The sequence below is a fragment of the Dermochelys coriacea genome, chromosome 14 (genome assembly GCF_009764565.3).
Source record: "Dermochelys coriacea isolate rDerCor1 chromosome 14, rDerCor1.pri.v4, whole genome shotgun sequence".
NCBI lineage: Eukaryota > Metazoa > Chordata > Testudines > Dermochelyidae > Dermochelys > Dermochelys coriacea.
The window spans coordinates 35313783-35327592 of NC_050081.1; the positions used below are offsets into that span (position 1 = coordinate 35313783).

The 13810-nt window shown below is 49.3% G+C and overlaps 4 protein-coding genes across 4 annotated transcripts in view; all 4 read left to right on the forward strand.

The window, feature by feature from the left end:
* Positions 1–13810, forward strand: part of LOC119843274 (zinc finger protein 850-like) — a 1382451-nt gene that overhangs the window by 1240766 nt on the left and 127875 nt on the right. The window lies entirely within an intron of this gene.
* The window catches only part of LOC119842642 (zinc finger protein 239-like), a 1225455-nt gene that overhangs the window by 617408 nt on the left and 594237 nt on the right, over positions 1–13810 (forward strand). The gene's annotated exons all lie outside the window — the stretch shown is intronic.
* The window catches only part of LOC119843367 (zinc finger protein 664-like), a 1158238-nt gene that overhangs the window by 468542 nt on the left and 675886 nt on the right, over positions 1–13810 (forward strand). The window lies entirely within an intron of this gene.
* LOC119843338 (zinc finger protein 850-like) overlaps positions 1–13810 on the forward strand; it is a 621437-nt gene that overhangs the window by 468542 nt on the left and 139085 nt on the right. The gene's annotated exons all lie outside the window — the stretch shown is intronic.

A 13810-nucleotide genomic window follows, 5' to 3' on the forward strand; every position in this document is an offset into this window, starting at 1 on the left:
TAAATTTATGTGTTTAGCTAATTTTAAAAAACAACAACCTAGCATTGCTAAGGTGAGAACAAGCTAAATTTACATTCTAGGAGGATACTATTAGTGGATTGTACCACTTTAAGTAATGAATGACAAAGCACAATATGCTAATAAAAGTAATAATGAGAATTATTCCAGCCAGGACAGGTTAGGCATTTTAGAACTCACTCCTCAAAGAATTAAATTGAAGCATAAGAGAGAAATAAAATTATGAAATGTGCAAACCAGTCAAAAAACCCCCTAAAATAACAGCCCTGCAATCCTTAGGGTTTGAAACTTTGAAAGAATAAAATTACAGAGAACGTAGGTGCCTTGCTCATTTCAACAGGAAGTAACAACAACAATAATACAAGTGTGTGTTGGGGGAGAGTGTGTGTATTCGGGGAGTGAGAGACAGCGTGTGTGTGAGAGAGACAGCGCGCTGTCACTTTAAGCTCAGCACTCACTAGTCTGAAGGCTTGTTCAGACAGCACCAGCTCCCACTCCTCACCCAAAAGCAGCAGCAGCAGAGACTCCTGTCCCCACAACCCAGTTCAGCAGAGACAGGGTACATGGGTGGGGGTGGGGATGGGGGTGGGGGAGGGGGACACCCCATCATCAGTCCACCCCCGCCCCAACTCTGCACAGCAGACAGGAGGTTCCCAGGAACAGGGTGGCCAGGGGTGGCTCCAAGGCGGGGGTGCAGGAGCAGTGGTGGCTGCAGATGGGAGCAGAGCAGCGGGGGAAGGAGGGGCACCCTGTGCCAGAGGTTCTCCCATAAAACGGCACCCCTGGGTGGTCGCCCATCCACCCACCCCTAAGCCTGGCCCTGATGTCAGAGACAACATTTATCAAGAGACACTGGGCACTAGAGAGTCACAGGAACAGCCCTGCAATGCACAAAGCTGAGTGAGGGGCCTAGACTCCCTATGCCAGGGGTGGCCAAGCTGTGGTGCTGGAGCCGCATGCGGCTCTTCAGGGGTTAAGATGCGGCTCCTTGCATAGGTCCTGACTCCAGGGCTGGAGCTACAGACGCCAACTTTCCAATATGCCCGGGGGGGCTCACTGCTCAACCCCATGCTCTGCCCCAGGCCCTCCTCCCACTCCACCCCTTTCCCCAAGGCCCCTGCCCCTTCCCCCCCTCAAGCCTCCAGTGCACATGAAACAGCTGACTGTGGCAGGCAGGAGGCATGGGGAGGAGGGGGAGGCACTGATTGGTGGGGCTGGCGGCAGGCGGGAGGTACTGGGGGCTGGAGGGAGGGAGCTGATGGGGGGCTGCTGACATATTACTGAGGCTCTTTGGCAATGTACATTGGTAAATTCTGGCTCCTTCTCAGGCTCAGGTTGGCCACCCCTGCCCTATACAATTCCCCTCTGCTCAGCATCTCCCATCGACTGGCTTAGGCAGCTCCCTGCCTAGCACGCTGGCTTTTGTGTCACTCATTCTAAGACACTTACATCACCTCATAATTCAGGCTTTGTGGCTCAGTGTCGTTCCAGTGATTTTCTAGGCAGCTGCAATTAGACCCGGTGACATTCAGCATTGGAATACCTGAGTCCCTTCATGGATCCCGCTCTTTGTCTCCAACTCAGAAGGAGAGAGCAAAGTCCCCCAGCACGCAGCAGCCTCATGAGGCCAGGGGCCCTGCCTGCTTTTTCTGAGCCCAGATGCCCCCCCCCCCAGACTCCCAAGGGTGAGCTAGTGACGGGTACTGCAGTTAGGTTGGTCATTTATGCGATGTGATTTGAATACTCTTGTGCTTTATATGGTTAAGAGAAAGAGCAATAGTGTGTTGGACATGTGCAAAGAGTCTCTCTGTGTGTGAAGGGGCCTGTTTACATTGGCAATTCTCAGCGCAGTAACTTGCTGGCTCAGGGGAGTGAAAAATCACCCTCACTCCCCGGAGTGCAGCAAATTTGAGCACTGTAAAGCACCAGTGTAGACAGGCTTTAAGCACTGACCTGGTTTACCAGGATTGCTGGGAGATATCTGTCCCCAGAGCTCCTGGGTGACCACACAGGCAGTGCTTTGCTGTCTAGTGTAACAGAGCCAAATGCTTCACAACTACTGCGCGCCTCCGGAGGGAATTCTGCTGAAACCAGCAGGCTCTCACCTTGGCGTGGAGTTCTGGGAGATGGTGTGTTTAAGCACGTGGGAGTCTGGGGGTTCAGCTCTACAACAGGGGGTTAGGCAGTGGGTTTCACACCTCAGATAAGGGGAGAGTCCCCAAAGAATGTGCCTAGGGACCCCAAGACTGGAGTAGTGGATGGGCTCTGTTCCGGTCCCAGACGCTTGAATTATCTGGGGATCCTGGGGCTCAGATGCTTGGGTTCCCCTGACTGCAGTCCAGTGGCACCTCACCCTCTCTGGGATACAGACACACACACACACCAGTAAACAGAAACCTTCTCAGTGCCCAGCATCCAAACCCCCTTATCTCTGACTGGGTGGGTTCTGGAGACATGAATGGAGAGGTCTCCCCCTCAGAGCGGCCACATCCCTTTGCCTTGGGCTAAGGGGGGCTCTTTCCTGGATGCTTCTCCCTGTTTCTGGATAAGAGTCTCTCCCTCCAGGGCTGCCACCTCCTGCTTCCTTTGCCTTGGGATGGGAAGGTTTCTATTAATGGTTCTTCCTGGGCTGGGGAGAGGTTGTCTCCTGTTCCACGTCTTCCACCATTCTCTGTGGCCAGGATAGAGCAGCTGGTGGCTTTAACCAGAGACACCTGTGGCCAGGAGCTGCCCCGACTCTGCTGCTGGGAATGCGGCAGCCCCGGCAGGGGGAGCAGGGAGATGCAGCAGGGGAGGAGGGAGAAAAGCAGCAAGATCAACCGGAGAACCCAAGGGGACTGTCTGGGACTCCATGTTCAGGCTGTTCTGGTGTTTGAGAGGTTCACATTTGATACCTAGCGTGGGGTTTGTACCCTGGTTTGTAACTGTTTGCCCTGAGGTTGGTACTCACATTCGTGAACTACTCTAGACAGTGGAGTCGAATCTGGGTCTCCCACGTGCCAGCTGAGTGCTCTCACCATGGGGGTAAAAGTTATAAGGCAGGTGACATCGCAAAACCCACCTCCTTCTTCTTCCCACCCCCACACTCACATTTTGTGTGGAGCGAGGCAGGTGCCTGACTCATTCCAGCAAAAAACGCCTTAGGTGCCTGAGCCACTGAACATCAGGCGCTAGGTTCCCGTCTGTGGGTTGCTAAGCAGAGCTGACGCCCCCCTGCAGCCCCGATTTAGGCACCTGTCTGTGAGAGGAGGCAGGGCTTAGGACACCCCTCCCCCCTTGTCAGCATCTCCCTTTGTCTAGCTTACATGGCTCCCTGCCTAGTGAGCTGGCTTTTGTGAATCGCACTGTAAGGTGCCTCTGATGCCCACTTGTATTGTCTAGGGAGTGTAGGCCCCTGACTCAGCTTTGCAGAATGTGATTTTCTGGTTGCCTACAAACTAGGCCCTGTGACGCTCAGCATTGCAACACCTAACTCCCTTCATGGATTGTCCCCTGTGCAACCAGTCACCTCTCCGCAGAGCACAGCTGAGCAATTCCTCAGTGACATGGGTGTGCACAGGACAGAGACAGAGCACAGGCTGTTTAGTGACACATTAGAGTAAAACCCAAAATTCTCCTAGAGGCGCGATATTCCCTGTGGGAGCTGGGGGGGACACAACCAAGTCAGGAAGCAAATCCCACAGCTCTGCCCCCGACAACTGCAGCTGGGACATTCAAGTGGAACAAACAAGAAGAACTGTTTGTAATGTTTTATTTACAGTAAATAACTAAAGGTGGTAAGTAAAGGGAGCTGAGAAGGAGCCTTAATAACCACAGCATGGCAAGGAGATCCCCAGCTACTGAGAACAGTTTTCTTAATGACACTAAAATAGCACCAATGGCCAGGAATTAATATAGGGAATTCATGAGTTAGAGACTCACTTTCAGTAACATGTCATAAATTAATTTGGAAACTGGATACAATTAACTTAGGCTTGAATAGAGACTGGGAATGGATGAGTCATTACACAAAGTAAACTATTTCCCCATGTTATTTCTCCCCCCCACCCCATCCCCCACTGTTCCTCAGATGTTCTTGTTAACTGCTGGAAATAGCCTACCTTGCTTGTCACCATGAAAGGTTTTCCTCCTCTCCCCCTCCCTCGCTGCTGGTGACAGCTCATCTTAAGTGATCACTCTCCTGATGGTTTTCAGAGTAGCAGCCATGTTAATCTGTACTCACAAAAAGAAAAGGAGGACTTGTGGCACCTTAGAGACTAACAAATTTATTAGAGCATAAGCTTTCGTGAGCTACAGCTCACTTCATCGGATGCTCCTTACAGTGTTTATGATAAAACCCATTGTTTCATGTTTCATGTTCTCTGTGTGTGTGTATATAAATCTCCCCACTGTATTTTCCACCAAATGTATCCGATGAAGTGAGCTGTAGCTCACGAAAGCTTATGCTCAAATAAATTTGTTAGTCTCTAAGGTGCCACAAGTACTCGTTTTCATTTTCCTTCTTGCTTCTTCTAATTCCCTCTGGTTAATCCTGCCCTGTCCCTTCCTCCCCTAATGCTACCAACCTCAGGTGTTTAAGAAAATCATGAGACTGACCTCGTGATGATTTTTTTAAGGTTATACAACAGATTTCCCATCAATTTGCACCCTCTACCCATCCCCTCCACTGCCCCGCCATGTGTGTGTGACCATGACAGTGCTACCAGGTGTCCTGAAGTGACTTGGGCCCCTGCGGCAGGAGCTCTGGCTGGGAGACCCCATGAGATCCAATCCCACAGATCTGTACAAACCGCTCCCCGCCGCTGCTTCTCCCCAGCCCCCCAAACCCTGAATGATTCATGCTGGGTCCCTGCCCAGACCCCACCTCTGCCTGTCCCCAGCCCAGCTGTTAGTTCTGCCCCCTGCCCAGCCCCCACCTCTGGCCACCCCCACAGCCCAGCCTCCCCCATCCCCTACCTCCACCTCCCAGCAATGTCTCCCCACGGTGAATCCCTCACAGCCCAGAACACAGAGCTCAGTGTCAAATCTCTCAGGGGTGTCGGGCAGTTGCTGCCGCGTGTCTCCCCGTCTCACACTTTTCCCACCCTCAGACAGGACGAGGTCGGGATGAGCCGTGTCTGGATCCAGAGTCACATTTGCTGGGGAGAGAGAATCAGAGCGTTAGGGGCAGAGCTCAGCCCTGGGGGAGGCTGGGGCCATTTCTCACTCTCCCCAGCAGCCCTGTTCTGGCTGGGACAGGCCTGGATCCCAGGGAGCTGCCTCTATCCTGGGCACCTGAGACTGAGCAGGGATGTCACTGCAGCACCTCAGTCTCTGTAAGGAGACCCACTTCATTAATTTCCCATTTGCTTGCATAAGCTTCAGCTTCCATCTACCCCTGTTGATTCTGCTCCATTCCCAGCAGGAGAGACACACCAAGAAAGGTTTTAGTGGGGAGGGAGCAGAGGAAGCTGGTACAGTTTGGAAGCCCAGAGGAAATCTCCCTCCTCTAATGCAGTCTCCACTCCCAGGGCTGGGAACAGAGAGGAAGATTCATAGATACTAAGGTCAGAAGGGACCATTCTGATAATCTAGTCTGACCTCCTGCACTACGCAGGCCACAGAATCTCACCGACCCACTCCTACGAAAAATCTCACCTATGTCTGAGCTATTGAAGTCCTCAAATCATGGTTTAAAGACTTCAAGGAGCAGAGAAGCCTCCTTCAAGTGACCCCATGCCCCATGCTACAGAGGAAGGCGAAAAACCTCCAGGGCCTCTTCCAATCTGCCCTGGAGGAAAATTCCTTCCCGACCCCAAATATGGTGATCAGCTAAACCCTGAGCACATGGGCAAGATTCACCAGCCAGATACTACAGAAAATTGCAGAATTGGGGAAGAGCTGATTAACACCAGAGAGTAGGAAGTGGCATTGGGTGGGGTAGCCCCATCCCCAGCCCAGAGAGAAGGGCGGAGCTGCCAGCGTCACCGGAAGAGCATCTCCCCAATCCAGGAAGCAGGGAACAGCTCTAATGGGAGAGCCCAGCCCTGCCCAGAGGAAAGGCAGGATGTTAGAGAAGAGCAATTGGGAGACCCCCTGCACCGGGGTAAAGCAAAGGGATGTGTCAGTCCTCAGGGCATTGAGCTCTGTTCGGGTGCTGCTCAGGGAGAGTGTTTCTGTTCATTAGCATGGGCATGAACTCAGCACTAAGGTTGGTGTCAGGATTAATTGTGTGATGTCAGTTTGCGATCTCCCCAGGTGTTCCGGCACCTTGGCAGAAGTTGGGGAGGGGGGTATAGGGTCGCACCAGCTGTGGCCCTGTCCTCTCCCTGGCCCTGCCCCACTCTTCATCTTCCCGCCGAGGCCCTGCCCCTGGCCAGGCTGGAAGCCTTGGCCACTATGGAGAGCCCCTGACCCTCCACCTTCCCATGTCCACTCTCCGGTGGGCACCACCCAGGGCAGGTGGAGGGTCCAGGGGGAAGAGGAGTAGGGGTGAGGCCACTGAGAGGGACAAGCACCAGGAAGAAGCTGCACTACACAGGGCGGAGTTGATCAGCTGCCCCTCCATGAAGCACAGCCAATGCTGCGATGCTCCACGCCTGCCCAAGGCTTGCAGTTTGGGGGGGCCAACATGGCCCCCTGCCCCCAAACTATGCCCATGTTAAAAAGAGGGTGAGCTTGGCCTCCTGGCCCCCCATGTTTCAGTGCCCCTGGATCTCCTCACTGTTAATAGGTTATTTTTAGGGCTGTGTGTGCCACAGCAACTGGTGATTTGGTTGGTAACTTTCGTTACAATCTCATGAAGATGTTTTCACTGGAATTTTCTCATAATTTAAAGACAATCTCCAACTGCAAACTCACCCTGTCTGTGTGCTCCTAGGGATTTCCCAATTTGTGTCTCCAGTGCAGAGTGTCTGGTGGGGGAAAGGAGAAAAGAGACGAGATTTCAGACTTTCATATTTATAACAGCGTCCCCACTCTGAACGCATAAAACTGTGTTTTCATCATGACAGAGAAACAGATCGAGAGGCCCAGAGACACACTCAGGCATTTAATATGAACTAACTGAAACCTTCTATTTCCTCTCTCACTCAGATATCTCCCAGCAATGGAACCAACGTCCTTTCAGCCTCACAACCATCCAAGGACACACAATCTGTAAGAGAGATTTACCTTTCCCCTCATCATCCCCTCCCACCCTTCAAACTCCAGTTGGTTTGTCTCATTCACTTGCTGCCTTTTGTCATAAGCTAGAACCAGATCATACAAAGACTTTGGCAGAAAAGTAACTTTCCTCACTTTGGTCCCTTTGGCCAGGGGTCAGCAGCATCATGTTGTGCGACGGACACTTGACAAAATTACCGGAGTTAGTGACGGACATTGGCGGGGGGTTATGTCATTCAGTCATCATTCAACCCGTAAAATAATGCACAATTTTCCACACTGAAAAAACATAACCTACCTAGATAATAAGTAATAAACAATAATAATAGTAATAAATTCCATTCACGTGAGTGTTTTTGAATGTCCCTCACTGCCGCAGTCAATTTTTTTTTTGTGGGATGGAGGCATTGAAATAAAGATTTCTCCTAAAACCATATTTCAGTGCATTGTTGTCACTACTTTTTTTATTTTTCTTGTTTAAATAATATGTCTGATGAGAGGATGAGTGTGTTTGTGTGTGTCCTAGCTCTACACTGCTTACCCCATATCTCTCCCCTGTCTGTGTCCCTTACATGGGAGATCCCCCACCATGTCACAGGATGTGGGAAGCAGGGGGGGGGGTGTCTCAATGGAGCAGGGTTTCCCATTGCCTCACTGTGACCAGGGCACCCCTCTTTGGGCAGGGGTGATGCCAGGGTCGATGGAAACCTCCTCTGTCTCCTGACCAGGACAGAGGGACAAGCTCTGGCTGTGGGCGGGGGTCTGTTGTGAGCAGGGGCTAGGGTGGAACAAATTCTTCGGTGGGGGGGACTCACTTCTGGTGGGTCCCAGATGTGGCTTCCCACTGTCCCTCATCCCTGCTGCTCCTGAGAAGCTAGGCTGAGGGGGTCTGTGCAGCTGGGGAAGGGGTAGCAATGAAGGGCTGGAGCTTGGCTGAGGGGGGCTGTGAAGTGGGGGGAGGCACTGATGGGCTGGAGCCAGGCTGAGGGGGGCTGTGCACTGGGGGGAGGCACTGAGGGGTTGGAGCCAGGCTGAGGGGGGTGTGCTTCCAGCCACACAGAAGGTAGCAAAGTCCAATACCCCCTGTGTGGAGACAAGGGTGAAAGTGGTGTGTGCATAATCAATGGTCATAAACCAATCAGAGAAGAGAACAATAACATGAAAATAACTTGAACAAATGAAGCCCTGCCAATGATGTGTTCATGCATGTGTAGTGTATGACCTATATAAGGTACTTAATATTCATACCACTCAAAGGTGATTGGAAAAGAACTAGTAAATATGCAATTTGGATGTGTATAATATTACAGACATTGTAAGGAGTAATTAGAGCTTCTTAGGACAAATCCCCCATGAACCCCTCTGCCCCAGGAGAAGGGAACTGACCAGCACTTCTTTCTATATTTGAAGGCTAGTAGCAAATATCCCAATGGCTGGTGTTGGGGCACGAGTCGGGGAGGGCTCTGACTTAGAGAGAAATCTTTTCCAGGTGTCTGGCTTTTGGGTCTTGCTGAAATGCTCAGTGTCCAACTGAGCACCATATTTGGGACAGGCTCCCAATGCCTGATGGAATAAAAACATTGTTGCAGGTGATTTTGGATACATGTCGTCAGCCTCCCCTCCTCCCTCCTTCCCTCCTTGAAAGCAATCGCAAACAATCGTTTTTTCCTGGGTTATCCATGCAGACGCCATACCACTGCAAGCATGGAGCCCGTATAGCTGTACACTGCTGTTGTGAGCATTGCAAACACCTCACACATTATCCTGCAGTATGTGCAGAGCCTAGCCAGGAGCCACCAGCGTGAGGAAGAATGTGAGGAGGCCACGCACACAGACGTCCTGGAAGCCTGTGTAATGATGCTGGCTTTGGTGGGACACAACTGAGAGTATTAATTCAGGGCAAATTGCTTAGAGCAGGGCAGTTACAGCCAAAGGCTGGGGGTTTTTTGCACACCAAGGCAAACCAAACCAGCCAAACAGAGAAGACTTTGGTTTTACCCCACTGGCTAACCACAAGTCATACAAGGCGCAATTCCCTTAGACACTCCAGTTTACCAATATCACCACCAGTGCCACTCGTTATGGGGATGAATGGTTATGAAAACCAATACCCTAGTAAAAGAAAAAAGGTTCTCTCAATCCCAAAGGACCAAGCCCCAGACCCAGGAACATATGCCAGTCAGATCTTACCTACAAATCACACTGTTGCCAATCCTTTAGAATCTAAAATCTAAAGGTTTATTCATAAAAGGAAAAAGATATAGTTGACAGCTAGAATTGGTTAAATGGAATCAATTACATACAGTAATGGCAAAGTTCTTGGTTCAGGCTTGTAGCAGTTGTAGAATAAACTGCAGGTTCAAATCAAGTCTCTGGAGTGCATCCACAGCTGGGATGAGTCATTCAATCCTTTGTTCAGAGCTTCATTTTGTAACAAAGTCCCTCCAGAGCTCAGAAGCAGGATTGAAGACAAGATGGAGGAGATGCAGAAGCCTTTTATAGGCTCTTGCCATGTGGAAGGACATCCCTCCGTTTCTACTGTGGAAATCAGAGCAGCAAGACGGAGTCTGGAGTCACATGGGCAAGCCACATGTCCATGCATGACTCAGTTCTTTATAGGCCAATGCCATTGTTTACATGTTAGTTTGAATGTTCCTAGGAAAGCTCAGATGTGGATTGGTGTCTCCTAAAGTCCATTGTCAGTTAAGTGTTTCTTGACTGGGTACTTATTGAGAATAGTCCTTTCTCAAGAAGCTGACCAAATGCTTTACTGAGGCTACTAAGAATCAAAACACACTGAGATACAAGTACATAGCCAATATTCATAACTTCAACTACAAAAATGATACACACATACAGACAGCATAATCATAATCAGCAAATCATAACCTCTTTATAGACACCTCACATGACAACGTTTGTACAATATTTGCTGGAAATATATAACAGTGGTTGCAACAATGATCTATATGGTCCCAGTTTATGTCAATAGCTTCAAACCATGGAATGTAGCAATTGGCATATGCTGGTGGCATTTGGGCATGTTGACACAGTGGAATGCCGATTCTGGTCCTGGGAAACAAGCACAGACTGGTGGGACCACATAGTTATGCAGGTATGGGATGATGACCAGTGGATTCAAAACTTTTACCTGTGTAAGGTCACTTTCATGGAACTTTGCAAATTGCTTTCACCCACCCTGAAACGCAGCAATACCAAAATGAGACCTGCTTTGACAGTAAATAAGCGAGTGGCGAAAGCCCTTTGGAAGCTTGCAACACCAGACAGGCGGGAATCAATTCAGAGTGGGTAAATCTACCGTGGGGGCTGCTGTGATCCAAGTAGCCAGGGCAATCAATGCCCTTCTGCTAAGAAGCGTAGTGACTCTGGGAAAAGTGCAGGACATAGTGGATGGCTTTGATGCAATGGGGTTCCCTCACTGTGGTGGGACGATAGACGGAATGCATATCCCTATCTTGGCACCAGAACACCTTGCCAAAGAGTCCATAAACCACAAGGGGTACTTCTCAATGGTGTTGCAGGCAGAGGTGGATCACAAGGGCCGTTTCACCAACATCAACGTGGGATGGTCAGGAGATGTGTATGACACAGGCATCTTTAGGAACTCCGGTCTCTTCGGAAAGCTGGAAGAGGAACTTTCTTCCCAGACTGGAAAATTACCATTGGTGACATTGACATGCCAAGAGTTATCCTTGGAGGCCCAGCCTACCCCTTGCTCCCATGGCTCATGAAGCCATACACAGGCAGCCTGGACAGCAGTAAGGAGCAGTTCAACTATAGGCTGAGCAAGTGCAGAATGGTGGTAGAATGTGCCTTTGGATGTTTAAAAGGGCGCTGACGTTGTTTGCTGAGTAGGTTAGACATCAGCACAACCAGTATTCCCACTGTTATTGCTGCTTGCTCTGTGCTCCATGATATCTGTGAAAGTAAAGGGGAAAAGTTTCCGGCGAGGCGGGGGGTTGAGGCAGATTGCCTGGCAGCCAATTATGAGCAGCCAGACAACAGGGCAATAAGAAGAGGACATAAAGGCGCACGACACATCAGAGAGGCTTTGAAAAACAGTTTCATGAATGACCAGACACTGATGTGACAGTTATGTGTTTTTTTCATTACTAAGCTGCCCCCTTTTGCACATGTACTGCTCTGGAAACCAAGTTCTCCCCCCCCCCCGCCCCCAACTACAGCTGGCACAGTGAATAAAGATCCTATTGTTCCGAATCCATGCGTTTTTATTTAGGTCAACAAACTGAACACAGGCACCACTGAATAGTAAAGGAAACCCAGGTGTAATAAGGGTCTGATAACTTGGCAGGGGAGAGGAGTGGAAGGCCATGGCCACATAGCTTATTACAATCACTCTGTATAGCAATCAAAGCAGTGGGTGTGGCAGCCTTCTGCTGCATGAACCATCTCCAGGAGATGAGTGAAAGGGTTCCTGGAGCTTCCTCCCCTCCCCTGCATTCTAGGACATCTGGGAGAGGAGGATATGGAGCTGGGAGAGGAGGGAAGGCGATTCACCAATGGGTGCAGTGGGACTCTGTAGTCCAGCTGCCTTTCCTGCACCTCTACTAGATGCCTCATCATGTCTGTTTGCTCCCCCATAAGCCTCAACATCTGGTCCTGCATGTCATGCTCATGCTCCCTGCATACTTTCCTGTCCTCTTGTTTGCTGTGCATGACCTCTAACAACATATGCATTCAGCTGTGCCCTATCAATGTGGGGGGATTGCATGAGTTCAGTGAACGTGTAGTCATGTGTACTTTTTTTTTCACCTTCTTATCTGTGAGAGCCTCACTGCTGGAGTTGGGGCAGGCACCACAGATAAGCTTGCAGCTTCATGGGGGAAAAAAGAACAAGGGTAGACTTTACAGAAGACATAAGTGCCAACTCCGTGGGTGCTCTAGGGCTGGAGCACCCACTGGGAAAAATTGGTGGGTGCTCTGCACCCACTGGCAGCCAAGCTCCCCATCCTGCCCCCCCACCCCATCGCACCTCCGCCTCCACCTCCTCCCCTAAGTGCATCGCGTCCCCGCTTCTCCCAGCGCTTGATTGAATTTAAATTCAATCAATTAAATTGAAGCATAAGAGAGAAATAAAATTATGAAATGTGCAAACCAGTCAAAAAACCCCCTAATGATGGATGACCCATCACTCTCACAGATCTTGGGAGACAGGCCAGTCCTTGCTTACAGACAGCCCCCCAATCTGAAGCAAATACTCACCAGCAACCACACACCACACAACAGAACCACTAACCCAGGCCCTATCCTTGCAACAAAGCCCGTTGCCAACTCTGTCCACATATCTATTCAGGGGACACCATCATAGGGCCTAATCACATCAGCCACACTATCAGAGGCTCGTTCACCTGCGCATCTACCAATGTGATATATGCCATCATGTGCCAGCAATGCCCCTCTGCCATGTACATTGGCCAAACTGGACAGTCTCTACATAAAAGAATGAATGGACACAAATCAGACGTCAAGAATTATAACATTCAAAAACCAGTTGGAGAACACTTCAATCTCTCTGCTCACTCGATTACAGACCTAAGAGTGGCTATCCTTCAACAAAAAAGCTTCAAAAACAGACACCAATGAGAGACTGCTGAATTGGAATTAATTTGCAAACTGGATACAATTAATTTAGGCTTGAATAGAGACTGGGAATGGATGAGTCATTACACAAAGTAAAACTATTTCCCCATGGTATTTCTCCCCCCCCCCACCCCAACCCCCCACTGTTCCTCTGATATTCTTGTTAACTGCTGGAATTTGCCTACCTTGCTTGTCACCATGAAAGGTTTTCCTCCTTTCCCCCCCCCTTCTGCTGGTGATGGCTTATCTTAAGTGATCACTGAGCTGTAGCTCACGAAAGCTTATGCTCTAATAAATTTGTTAGTCTCTAAGGTGCCACAAGTACTCCTTTTCTTTTTGCGAATACAGACTAACACGGCTGCTACTCTGAAACCAGGTTTAAACTAGTGTCAATGGCGAATTCTCTGTAAGCTGACATCTTTAAACCATGATATGAGGACTTCAGTAACTCATCCCAATGTTAGGGGTCTATTACAGGAGTAGGTGGGTGAGGTTCTGTGGCCTGCAAGGTGCAAGAGGTCAGACTAGATGATCACAATGGTCCCTTCTGACCTTAGTAAGTTTATCTGAGTAAGAATATACATTACAATTTTAAACCTAACCAGTGTCCCTTAAGTGACTTGACACAAGTTGTCAGAACATGTTAGCACTAGAGCTGAGTGGGTCTAATATTTATTTAATTTTCTTTCTTGATATAGGAATTAGATGCAATGCTCCTTGTTATGGGGTGCTCCATATGCTTTATGAAAATATAGTTATGAATATGACATTACTGGAATATGCTATATGCAAAAGTCCCTATGTAACGTATCATTGGAAAAGTTGTAATCTACTGAATATGATTTTTCTGTGTGTGTGTAGTATCATTCCTATATCTGAAGATAGAAATATGAGGTGTCAATCTGAGTTAATAATTTAGTTATGCTAAGTGAGGGCCATTAATAGTACTTCAAGAACTTGATGCACTTCTTGAGCAAGAAACAATGAGCTGTGAATCATGTTGTTTTCCTGTAAGCCGTCCTGTGGA